This window comes from Zingiber officinale, chromosome 8A, assembly GCF_018446385.1.
Source record: "Zingiber officinale cultivar Zhangliang chromosome 8A, Zo_v1.1, whole genome shotgun sequence".
NCBI classification, from domain to species: domain Eukaryota; kingdom Viridiplantae; phylum Streptophyta; class Magnoliopsida; order Zingiberales; family Zingiberaceae; genus Zingiber; species Zingiber officinale.
This window is the reverse complement of record NC_056000.1, coordinates 106467754-106481448: the sequence shown is the minus strand read 5'-3', so window position 1 is coordinate 106481448 and position 13695 is coordinate 106467754. Positions and strand designations below refer to the sequence as shown.

The following is a 13695-nucleotide window of genomic DNA, read 5'->3' as shown; positions in this document are numbered from 1 at the left end:
CGGGTGTCCAAATGACGAGGGCTCATGATGTGGCTCAGTGTCTCCAGGTATAGAAGGGTTATCCTCAAAATCTAACTCAGAAATTACCCAATTAGCCGGGTTACGAATAGTAGTTCGTTCAGGAAAAGGAAGGGGTAAAGGAGAACCACTCCTCCTAGGAAATGCGAAACCATTCTCATCCCGAACGATCATTTTCATAGCAAGACATGCATCAATGTCAATCATGTCATTACCATGAATTATTTCCAACCCATCAACATCAAGATTTAAATTATAAGCTATTCGGGTAATCAAACCACCAAAAACAATTGATCCCAATGATACCCTAGCAGATCTTAATAAGGTTTGAACAAAATGAAAACCAGAATCAAATTCAACCTTATAAAGCATAGCCCATAAAGCATAAAACTCTATCTTTTTAACTACCCCATCACTCTCTCCCCCTACCAAAAATAGTTTTACTCATGACTCTATGTAGATACCTAAAGATGGGGTTTTGCATATTGGAGGCCTTAGCTCTTGAAGGCTCATAAGGTTGATCCAACCCAGTTATTGCATTCCAAAAATGATTCCAATTAAACCTTGGATCAAACCTACGAGGGCTCCCGGTGGTTAATCCAAAACAAGAATTAAAGTCACTAAATGTCCATAGAAATTCTTGATTCATTAGTCTAAATGAGATTTTTCCAAAATAATCATCTTCATTAGTAAAATGGACATCCAATGAACTTAAAAATTCCAAAACAAGACGAGGATATGTAGGCAAATGTGTGTACATAATATCACTCCAATCCAAAAACCCAATCATCAAATCTACATCTTCCCTAATTCCAAGCATATCAAGAACAGTTGGGTCCATATATCTAGTACACACTATCTTTCTATTGACAAGAATTGCAAATCTAGTTACTTGATCATCATTTCTAAACACAATATTGAATTCATTGTCATTACCTTCGTTGCGTGAAGTCCTTTTGCCTTTTCCCTTCACTGGTTGTTTTCCTTTGTCCCTTGATGGCTCCTCCTCTTTGTCCCCACTGGATCCACCACCTCTTTTGCGAAGTTTCTTCAAAATGTTGGACATCTTAATGAGTTTAGATAGGGGAAGAATTATCTAGGGTTGGAAGAATGAAACTCAAAGAACAAAACTTCAAAGAGCAAAGATCTTAGGTTAGGAGAATGAAAAGTCCAAGTCTTAGAGAGGAAGAGAATCCAGATCTAAGAGATCTTGAGAGATTAGAGAGGAGATTTTAAGAGATTGGGAGAGAAAGAGATGTTTTGGAGAGTTGGGGGTGTGCGGAACACGGCCAAGATCTGGCCGTGTGAGGTAGTAGGAAGACTTTAATAGCTCCCCTACACGGGCCGTGCAGATCCACACGGCCTCCCCCTCTTCCTTCTCTAGATTCCAGACACGGGCCGTGCAGATCCACACGGCCTCCCCCTCTTCTTTCACTGGTTTCCTCGCACGGCCGTGTCTGGGACACGACCTCTCCATCTTTCTTCTCGAGATTCTTTACACGGCCGTGTTTGAGATACGGCCTAGGCCCTTTCTCCTCGGGAAATCCTACACGGCCGTGTCTGGACACGGCCCAAGCACTTCCCTTCTCTGCAACTTTTGCCTGGCCGTATATAGCACACGGCCGGGCTCTGTTTTGCACCTAACCTGAAAACAAAATCAAAAGAATGCATCAAACTAAAAGAAATTAAAATACAAATCAAAACTAACTAAAAGAACCCTTGGGTTGCCTCCCAAGAAGCGCTTGTTTAAGGTCTTTAGCTCGACCAAACTTGATCATTCGCTTCTTTTCCTCGCCCTTGGAGGACAGATATACTTTTCATTTTTGTTGGGAGATCTTCTCCCAACATCTTCCACCACATTGTCTCCTTCGTTTGGTGGTCTTCCAAGAGGATGGAAATTCCATTCCTCAAGTTTATAAATGCTTGTCCTGCTACAAGCATTTAAAAGAGACGAGACATGGTTAGAGATATTAGATAAATCATATTCCAACCTTTCCTTACCAATTACCAAAGAAAGCTTATGATTTTTGACATCAATTATAGCTCCAGCTGTAGCAAGGAAAGGTCTTCCTAATATGATAGGAATCCTAGGGTCCTCTTCCATGTCCAACACGACAAAATCTGTGGGAATAACATTCCCATCCACCTCTACTGGCACATCTTCTATAATACCCAAAGGGTACCTGCAGGAATGATTAGCAAGTTGAAGTGCCATAGTAGTAAGTTTAATGTTTTTGAGACCTAATTTATTACAAATTGAATAGGGAATGAGGCTAACACTTGCCCCCAAATCACAAAAAACTTTTTCAAAAAATTCTTTTCCTATGCTGCAAGGAATATAAAAGCTCCCTGGGTCCTTTAGTTTTGGGGAAGTGTTCTTCTCAAAAATAGCACTACATTCCTCACTAAGCGCAATGGTCTCAACCTCTCCTCTTCTTCTCTTGTTTGACATGAGATCCTTCAGGAATTTGGCAAATCTAGGCATTTGAAGAATAGCATCAATAAGAGGTACCTCTACACAAATTTCCTTAACTTTTTCTAAAAACTTGCCAAATTCTTCATCTTTATTGAGCATTGTAAGTCTCTGAGGAAAAGGGACAGCTTTGCTCTGATGGTTCAGTGGAAGAGTCTCTTCAATCTCAATGGTACTCTCCTCATTAGCTTGAATCTGATTTGGTATAAGAGGAGAGAGCTCTTCTTCTTTTTGTATCCCTTTTGGAGCAGTCACTTGGGAGTCTCCCAAGGTCCGTCCGCTCCTAAGCTCAATTCTATTGCAATGCTCCATAGGATTCACATCAGGTTTTCCTGGAAGTTGTCCTGGTGCTTTGGATGATGAGGAAGCTAGTTGGGCAATTTGACTATCCTGGATCTTTTGATGCTTTTCAGAATTATCCATTCTCTGAATGAGCTTTGCTAAATCTTGCTTCATTTCATTCTGACCTGAGATAATTTCTTCAAGCATCTTTTCAATATTTGACTTTGGTAAGCCTTGAGAAGATAGATGTTGAAAATTTTGTTGCCCAGCTTGAAAATTTGGTCTTGCCCCCATAGATGGTCCTTGATCTTGATTATTTCTGTAAGAAAAATTGGGATGGCTCTTCCATCTAGGGTTATAAGTATTTGAGTATGGGTTGTTCTGCCTTTGATTGTAACTCATGATTGCATCACATTGTTCCAGTTGATTGATTTGTGCAGTGATAGCTCCCAATGGACATGAGTCATTTGAATGCTCTGAACTCCCACATACTTCACAAGATGTACTAATATCATTGACCATATTAGCACTAGTCCCCATATTCTCATATTTCTTTGTAAGAGCGTCCAATTTTGCAGACAAAAGAGTGACCGCATCTACATCAAACTTCCCTATGCTTTAATTGTTGGGTTTACAGAAGAATAGTCACCACTTCTTTCATTTGCCCATTGATGATGATTTTGTGCTACATTGTCAATAATTTCTTCAGCTTCATCTAAACTTTTGTTCATAAGTGCCCCTCCCGCAGCTGAATCAAGGGACACTTTGGTATGATAGTTGATACCATTATAAAAAGTGTGCAACACTAACCATCTTTCCAACCGATGATGTGGGCATTGTCTGAGCATACTATTATATCTATCCCATGCTTCAAAAAGAGATTCTGAGTCAGTCTGCTTGAAGCTTGCAATTAAATTCCTCATATGAGCTGTTTTGCTTGGTGGATAGAATTTATCAAGAAACTATTGCTCACACTGCTCCCAAGTGGTGATGCTATTAGGGGCCAAAGAATTCAGCCATTGCTTTGCCCTATCTCTTAAAGAAAACCCAAATAATAATAATCTAACTGCTTCTGAAGGAACTCCATTCATTTTCATGGTACCACATATTTCATAAAAGACCTCTAAGTGTTGATTGGGGTCTTCATGAGGTCCTCCACCAAATTGGTTCTGCTGCACCATAGATATAATTGCGGGTTTGATCTCAAAGTTATTAGCTTCCACTGAAGGTCTTGAAATACTAGATCGAAAACCTCTTGCATAAGGTGCAGCATAATCCTTGAGTGGTCTATTCGCCATATTCAAATGTTCCTGTTCTTTAATTTGCCTTTGCAGAATTCTTCTTTTATGGAAAGTTCTGTCAATCTCAGGGTCAAAAGGAAAGAATTCCCCTGCAAAGTTAGATCTTCGCATACACAAGAACAAGATAGCAAATGACAATTCAACAGAAAAAGAGAAAAATAAAAGAATAAAAAATGCAGAATTGAATTTGTACAAAAAGAATTAACAAGAAGTAAAAGTTATACAAGAGAGTAAAAACAGAAATCAAATGATTAGTTACAACTATGTAATATAAAAGGAAAACAAATGTTATGTTTAGTCTAACTCCATTGATAATTCCTAATGTTATAGCGCAGTCCCCGGCAACGGCGCAAAAAACTTATTACGCTCCGCAAGTGTACGGAAATGTCGCAAGTAATATAAAAGATTATCGTATCAACAGGGACTGGAATAAGCACTAGAAATGTCTCAATGCGAATTAGCTAAACAACTATCCAATCGTTTCAAATGCAAAGTGAAGGTAAACAAATCTAATATTAAAGATCAACAAACAAGAGTTTAGTGTTTTGGGTTATGATAAAGGGAGATTCTAGGAGTTTCAGTTTCTTTGTAAGGTTTCTTGAATGTAAATGGTTCACCAATTCTTATCCCTCAATTGCCAAACACTTGAAGAAAGTTGTCGATTCTCTCTTGCAATAGATAACCGGCTAAGGACTGAGAAATGTATCTAAATATGATCAATTAGACGTGAACCTACGTTGTCCTTACACAGAAGCGCACCTATTACTATGCCTTCCTCGGATATCAACATAGAAGCCCACAACTTATTAATCTATCAAGATACAAGAAACTAATCACAAAATCCATCCTACTCTCTTGAATATTCCTATTTCCTCTTCAAGATTATCTCTCAAACGTCCTTACACGGGCTTGCACCTGTCACGTGGATCCCTCGGATGATCGAGTGAGAGTTTATCTTTACAAAATCCACAAGAGATCCAAACAATCAATCAAGAATGAGAATTAAGCACAAATCACCATTAATCATTCAAGATCTAATTGATACAAGCAAGACAATGTCATTGAAACAAGAAAATGGCAAATCCATATGAGATTACATCAATCCATCATACAAATACTCCCTTAATCCTAGAATACAAGATCTACTCCATGAATCGAGGATGAATACCCGAAGAAATAAAGATTACAAGCATTTCTTAAATCCCTAATCCAAGAAACCAAGAAAAGGGGAAGGAGAAAACTTATCTACGAAGAAGCCTCGTCTTCGGATCCAATCCTCGCTCCGGAGTCGAAATCGTCAAGAACTCCCTTAGAATCGCCCAGAAATCCTCCCAAGAATGGGAGGAAACCACCAAATCTTGCCTTCTCCCAAAGGGGGAGAGATCCCCTTTCAATTCATGAAGGAAGGTTTAAATAGAGGAGGAAATCGGGCGCCACACGACCCCACGACACGGCCGTGTGAGATTCACACGGCCATGTCCAGTTCCTTCTCTGCCAAAGCTGCACAGCCGTGTGGTTCACACGGCCAAGACGCTTCTGCTCTCTGGAAATGCTACACGGCCGTGTGGTGCACACGGCCACCACCTGCTTGGTCTCTGGAAACTTCACACGGCCGTGTGATGCACACGGCAACCACCAGCTTGGCCTCTGGAAACCTCACACGGCCGTGTAGATCCACACGACCATGTAAGGCATCTGCTCTGATTTCTTTAAATCAAGACACGGCCGTGTGAGATTCACACGGCCATGTCCTCTTCCCTTCCTGTTAAGACTACACGGCCATGTGTGGTACACGGCCCGATGCTCTCTCCCTTCAATTACTTCCAAGCTTGCCCGAGGACACATAATCTTCACCAATTTCGACTCCTGTGTACAGAAAATGCACAAAAAGCAGATCTCCGTACCAAAAGAGTAAATATGCTAAAAGGAAAGCTGGAAGTATAAAAATGCATAGATCAAGCATGCTCAAAGTATGTAAATGTGCATAAAAACATGCATAAAAGAGTATATAATCTACGCACATCAAGTCCTCTACAAATTTTTTGTAATAACCTGCTAATCCCAGAAAGCTTCTGATTTCACTAGCGTTCTTGGGTCGTTTCCAGTTACTCACAGCTTCTATTTTACTGGGGTCTACCATGATACCATCCTTTGAGATGATGTGACCCAGGAAGGACACCTGATCTAACCAAAATTCACATTTCTTGAACTTGGCGTACAACTGGTTCTGCTGAAGGGTCTGCAATACTATTCTCAGGTGCTCTGCGTGTTCTTCCTGAGTTCCTGAATAGATAAGAATGTCATCGATAAACACAATAACAAATCTATCTAGGTAGTCCCTGAATACTCTGTTCATGAGGTCCATGAAAGTAGCTGGGGCATTTGTCACGCCAAAGGGCATGACTACAAAATCGTAATGTCCGTATCTAGTCCTGAATGTTGTCTTGGGTATATCCCCTTCTTTAACTTTCACCTGATGATAACCTGATCTGAGGTCTATCTTAGAGAACACTGCTGCTCCCTTTAGCTGATCGAACAGGTCATCTATTCTGGGAAGAGGATACCTGTTCTTGATCGTGACTTGGTTCAGTGCCCGGTAGTCTATACACAGGCGCATGCTCCCGTCTTTCTTCTTCACAAACAATACAGGCGCTTCCCATGGTGAGTGACTAGGACGTATGAAGCCCTTGTCAAGCAGCTCCTATAGTTGCTCATGAAGTTCCCTTAGTTCTGCTGGAGCCATGCGGTAAGGCGCTTTGGAGATAGGATTCGTACCGGGAATAAGTTCTATCTCGAATTCAATCTCCCTGTCTGGTGCTAGGCCTGGTAACTCTTCAGGGAAGACTGCTGGGTAGTCAAATACAACTCGGACCCCTTCTAGCTGTTGGTCCTTGTTCTGACTGGTATTGACTACATGTGCTAGGAATCCCGTACATCCTGAATCCATTAATTTCTGTGCTTTTAGAGCTGAGAGAAACTTCTTGGCCCTTCTCTTTGGTTCTCTGATGTACTCGAACTGTACTTCTGGTTCAGGTTGGAATACAACTTTCTATTTACGGCACTCTATAGAGGCACCGTATCTGATCAGGAAGTCCATTCCAAGGATGACATCATAATCAGTCATATCTAGCACTATCAGATCACAAAAGAGTTCTCTGTCTGCTATAATAACTGGCACTGCTCTGAGCCAGTGCGTGGATGCCATAATTTCTCCGGAAGGTAATGTTATCAAAAACTGACCACTGAGTACCTCTGGAGGTATCGCTATCTTTTCGGCAAATGCCTTGGATATATAAGAATGGGTTGCCCCAGTATCGAATAAGACAGTTGTACTTTGCTGTAAAATACTAATCTGACCTGAAACAACTGTCGAGGCATTCGCTACGTCCTCTCTGGTGAGTGAGTAGATCCTTGCATTGGTCATAGCTGGAGGGGCTTCTAGTCTACCCTGGCTGATGTGTGGACCATCTAAAGCGGCTTGCATCTGATGTAACTGAGCTGGCTGGCCTCCGTACTGAATCGACTGTGGTTGAGGAAGACTGGTCTTGTTTGGGCACTCCTTAGCCATATGCCCTTCCTGTCCACACTCAAAGCATCCTCGTGTGCCCTTACGACAAACTCCAGGGTGGAATTTCCCACAAGTAGCACATTTGGAATAACTAGGCTGTTTACTAGCTGGTCCTCCTTTTGGGTAACTCCCTGGTTTGCGCTTGTTGCTGGAGTTCCCTTTCCAGTTAGAGCCATGGGAGCTGTGGCCCTGGTGTTTCTGAGTACCTGAGCCTCCCTGACCTTTGGATTCTGAGAGGACTTGCTTCTGCTGTTTGATATTGTTCTGGTAGTGCTCGGTGGTCAAAGCACTGCTTACTAGTTCTTCAGTGGTTTGCGGCCTATGGACGCCGCTGGTCACGTTCATTGCTATTTCCGGTCTTAGCATCTTGAGCAACAAGCAGACTCGTTCTTTTTCAGTGCTGACTAACTCAGGGCATAGACGAGCCAATCTGTTGAATTTCTTCACGGCTTCCTCCACTGAAAGGTCGCCCTGGCGAAATTCAGTGAACTCGTCGTAGTGGCGGTTTGTAACCCGCATGTGGAAGAACTCTTCAAAGACTTCTCTCTCGAAGTCAGCCCATGTCATCTGGTTTACTGGGCGCTTCGTTCTAATTCTCTCCCACCACATACGTGCGTCCCCTGACAGGCAGAAAGAGGCGCATTTCACTTTCTCATGCTCTGGTCAGTCCAGAAGCTCCATCGTACTTTCCAGTGTTTTGAACCAGGCTTGAGCATCCCATGGTTCACTGGTGCCTGAGAAATTCTCTGGCTTAATTTTCTGCCACTAGATCAGATAAGCTTCCCTCCTTGCCCCTGCTGTTGGGGCTACTGGTGCTGTAGGTTGGACTGGTGGAACCGCTATTATTGCTGGGGTTGCCAGGTTAGGTTCCGGAGTGACAGTGAGAGTGTTCTGCTGACTAGCCCTTAAGGTGACTATCTCTTGCTGTTGTTCAGCTAACTGCTTCTGTAACTGAGCCACTACTGCGGTAAGATCTGGGGGAGGCATTGAGCTGCCTGCCTCATGCTGGGGCTCAGTAGCTGGTGTCTTTCTAGCTGGACGTCCTCGTACCATTTTCTAAAGAGATAGAGGACATACATGACTAAGGTAATCATGTTTATATAACTACTACTACTATCATGTTAGGTACTATTATCAATTAACATGCTACAGTATCTATAAACATGAAAGAAAGGACATAATAAAGTGAGAGACGTTTCTTACTTGGAAGCTGCAGGTTCAATGCTGATGTGTGTGTAGGAAGTATGGAAACTTTTGCTCTGATACCACTCTGTAATGACCCGCCTCCTACTGACTAGGCTGCGAGGCCGGACCATCACATTATGCTGTGCTAACTATATTATAAGGTGTGGAAATGTGAACTAATTTAAAATTTACTAAACCCATGCCAATTGCTACTAAATCTGAACTAATGTTTAAAGATACCTTTTTAAATGTTGTACCTTTACTCAAAAGAGAAGATCTAGCCTTCATATGTGATTAAGGACTGAACTTAAGTGTTTCCAGCTGAAACAGGCATTTCAATCGATCGGCTGATTGATTTGGATGTTCGGATCGATTCACTGATCGATTTAGCATGTTACTGTATACGAAAACTTTGATTGGATCGATCGGTTGATCGATCCAGACTTGTTGATCGATCCATTGATCGATTCAGCTTGCTACTGTGCACGGGGTAAATTCTGGATCGATCGGCTGATCAATCCAGGAATCGATTCCAAGGCTCTCTATACGCGAGGCCAATTCCCTGATCGATTCCAGAGCTTACTGTTCACGAAATCAAGCTCCCCAATCGATCAGCTGATCGATTGGGGGCCTCCAATCGATCGGCTGATCGATTGGGGTTTCTGATTTTGCAGCTGAGTTCTGATTTCAGCACTGTTTCATGCCCAAATCACATATACAAGTTCTAAAATGGTTGGGAAACATTCTAACATCAAATATCTAGTATTCTAAGCTTGACCTAGTGCATAATTCACTAGATAATGGCATTTAAACATACTTAAGTGCGGAACAAATAAAATGCTAAAGAGTTATAATGCTTAAAACAAAACTTGCTAGATCCCTAAGATCTTTATTCCAAGTTCCTGCCCACACACATCTTTGTAGCATTGTCCTTCAGCCTCCGCTAGTCCATCTTTCCTTTACCTTTATCTGCAGTATAAGGAAAAGAAGTATCTGTAAGCTTACACTTAGTAAGAAACCATCTACCTCACAAAACATGCATATGATGCAATTTATGCTTTTAAAACATGCTACTTGAAATATATGCTGAACATTGCTAAACATGGATTCTAAAACATGGCATAAACATATACGGTACATGTCAATCATAGCTAAGCCTAAAAACTATCATGTGGATCCATAAAAACTAAACTGAAATAAAACTGAACTGAACTAATGCTAACTGATGCTAAGCTGTACTGTTTTCACATAACATATTTCATGAGGTTTTTGAAAAACTATTTATCATAGATAGATGAAAATAGATAATCATACTGCTGATGGGCCCGACAACTGTACTTGCTGTGCGCGTATCCCTAACTAAACCCGGGGTTGCAAATTCTGAATCTAGTAGAGTTACTAGGTTATCTAAACCTAGGGACGACTATGGGAGACCAACCCAATGGACATCTAGTCCAGTACAGTGCCACTGCTAAAAGTAAAATACTGTTTTATAACTGAATTATCTTATCTTGCGATTTCTAGGTTATCTGAACCTAGAGCTAGGTTATCTGAACCTAGAGGCGATTGTGGGAGCCCACCCATTGGACCGTAGTCCCATACAAGCTGTAGCAAGACTAAATATGCTATTCTAAATGCTTCTACTACATTTACTGATCTATTAAAATGCCTACTATCGCATTTTACTGAGCTAAACATTTATCAAGCACTTGGTGTGCACTAGAACACACCCTACGTACTGAAAATCTGCATACTACTAAACTAATGTATAAAACACACGAATAGCTACTTATACTGCAAGTGAGGGGTTTCTTACCTCCTGCGCTAGATTTCCTTACAATCCAATCGTTAGATTTTCCGGAAAGACGATCTTCTCGACGATCTTCCTACGTCTTTGTGTTCTTCTCACCGAGGGGAGCATCCTCGTATCCGAGATGTCGCCGGAAGGAGCCCTTATGACCCTAGGGATGGAACCCTAGGCTTGCTTGTGGTTGGCGCTGAGAGATGAGGGAGAAGAGAGGGGCGGCGTGACTAGGGTGAGGGTGAGGAAAAGTCACGATCAAAATAACTCTTCACTAAATTATTTTCCCTATTATATTAAGTGGTTAATTCGCCCCAACTTAAATATAACCATAATTAATTCCCTCTTCTTTCAGCACGGTCCTGCTGGGTTCACTTGGTTACTAGAGTTCACCATAAGTCGTAGGACCCAATAGGTCTCGGGTTCAATTCCCGCGTAGGCTATTTTACGATTCTATTTATTTTTGCGCTCTCTGCTACTCTAAAAAGTCTGTAAAAATATCCTAAAATTCCATAAAAATAATAGGATATTTCTAATAATTATTTTGAGAATTTTCAGGCATTACAATATATATATATATATATATATATATATGATCATAAAATAAAATTTATAAAAAAAAAATTTACTTTAGTTATACCTAACAGATGACATGTAGTAGAAAGGGCATCAACCAAGCAATGCTCTCAAGCCTTGCCACTATACATATCCACATTGAACAATTGTCAAGACAGCTTCACAAAGTCATGAGTCTTGTCTTCATCTTTGGTACTAGTTGATGATCAGAGACAAAGCAATTCAAGAGAAGGATCAAAACACAATTTGTGTTTGGCGGCCGAAGCAACCCAGTGACAACAAAATGTCGTGAACGACAGCGACAATTGCTGCAGTTTGTGGGAATTCCTCTCTGTTGCCAATGGTACAGATGGTGGCAAGGGGCTCCAGAGGTCTGTAAGTGTCCATCGGTGGAAGGGCAGCCGATAGTAGGCCCTTGCGGTGGCTCAAGGGGCGGCGCAATTGGCGACAGCATGTATGACAGTAGCTTCTTGCTGTTGTTCAATGCTCGGTTGAAGGGTTGCCAGTGGTCGTCGGACGTCCATCGACAGGGGCTGAAGCCTGGGAGGTTGGCAGTTACAAGGGCACCGATAGTGCAAGGAGTTGGCGACGGTGCTAGGTCGACAACGACAAAAAGAGAGGAATGGAGAAGGGTTTTAATAAAAACACCTAACATTTAGGTTTTTTTAAATCAAAAGTTATCTTTTCTCTCCAATCTACATCATTTATATAGTTAGATCCCTTAATGGGTTAGATGAGCGAGTCTAAAATCTTGTATCCGTTAACCTACAATGTATACTATTAGCCTTAAATTTAGTTCAAGATTAAACTAAGTTGGTTCAAAATCAAACTACTTGGTTCAATAACCAAATCTCTTTAAATTAAAATCAAATCAATTGAGTTTCTAATTGAACCAAATAGGGTCCAACTTGTCTTCAAAAGATATTATCCTGTTTTTGTTTCAATAAAATATATTCCATATTTACTTTTCGTCTGGTCCAACCAAACTTAATCTCTCTCAATCTAAGAATCTAATTCTCAAACTCATTTTAACTCTTTGGGATACACTTGTAGTATATGTGACCTAATAAGTTCCTGGCTATGTTGGATGTCCATAATTAATCATTAATTATGGATTGATTATGAGTGATACCTAGTAATATATTATAATCCCTAATTAATCGAAAAATCAACAGTTGATTCTAGAACCACTTCCGAACCTTTCATCAGCTACAATGAGTGATATCTCATTCCTTTCACTCGTCTTATACTCACTTGGTTCAAGACATGGTCTATATGTATCAATTTTCACTAGGTTAACTACGTCACACCTAGCCTAAGTAATATATCCTCATCCTATGTATTCAAATTACTCAGACATGGGTCCAAGAGTACTATACTCTTAATATGTGTTGCTTTGGCTAAATATTTTGAGTAATAATCCTAATAAGTAGTCATAAGGTATACTTCTCCTTTTGCAAGGAAGAGTGAATCTAAGAATATGCTTGCTTAAGATGTCAAAGTATAAGTCTCCATGACCAAGATGACTTGAATATCTCAAGTCGAAGGAAACTTGCATTTGAGCTGCAGTAAGAACTTCATTAACATATTCATACATGTAGAGAACCATATGAAGTCTTACAACAGGTCATTGTAATCAACTAGTTACCATAACTAACATCTACGTTTAACTATCAATATCCTAATGTTTCCAACTAGTGAGGAACAACTGCTTGGTTAGACCAAGGAGTATAACCCGTGCTAGCCTCACAAAATCAATGATGTCCAAACACTTCAATTTGTTGACTAGGTTCAATATATTCATAATAACATATGTAGAGATATTTACTAGTCGTGATCCAATCAGAATTTCTTTCATACTATGAATTGTATTGCGGATATTCAGTATATAAGTTTAAAATCCAATCACATACAAAATAATACGTACACTCAAATAGTGAATTTTTATTTATCCAATAAATAACATATACTATAAGATGATTTCCTGAGGATATCTCTCAGATATAACACCTTTCGATATACCGGAGTTAGAGCATGGGGCATGACAACAATAATAACTATCCAGCAAAAAATGATCCTTTCAACAACACCTTCAACCCCAAAGTCCAATACAAGAAATTTATTAGTTAGTCCGGAGATAAGTGACGATGGCTTTGAGATCATCTTCCTGATATGCAAGTATGAAGCCAATAGTTAGTAAGTATAGCAAGTGTTTGTCTTGAAAATATTAACAGAAAGAAACAAAACAATTTCAGCAGTAAACTATTTGGTAGAGTATATAAAGACCGGCAACCTAAACGAATCACACTAACTGTAAAATACCAAAAAATGACGGATAATAATAAGGGAATTTTCCGAAATTTTTCGGGAATTTTTCGGAGCTCGTATGGACGAGTTTACGGGGATAAAAACGGGGCCCGAAAGAGCCTGTTTAGGCTACCCATTTAAGCGAGGAAATGTTTATTTTTATATTTTCTTTTCTTTCCTCTTT

At 40.5% G+C, this 13695-nt stretch overlaps 1 non-coding gene across 1 annotated transcript; it reads left to right on the top strand.

The window, feature by feature from the left end:
- Positions 1 to 3592: 3592 nt before the first annotated feature.
- LOC122013145 lies at positions 3593 to 3698 on the top strand. Its single transcript, XR_006120483.1, has one exon. It is a non-coding gene; the product is annotated as a small nucleolar RNA R71 (small nucleolar RNA).
- The last annotated feature ends 9997 nt before the right edge of the window (positions 3699 to 13695 follow it).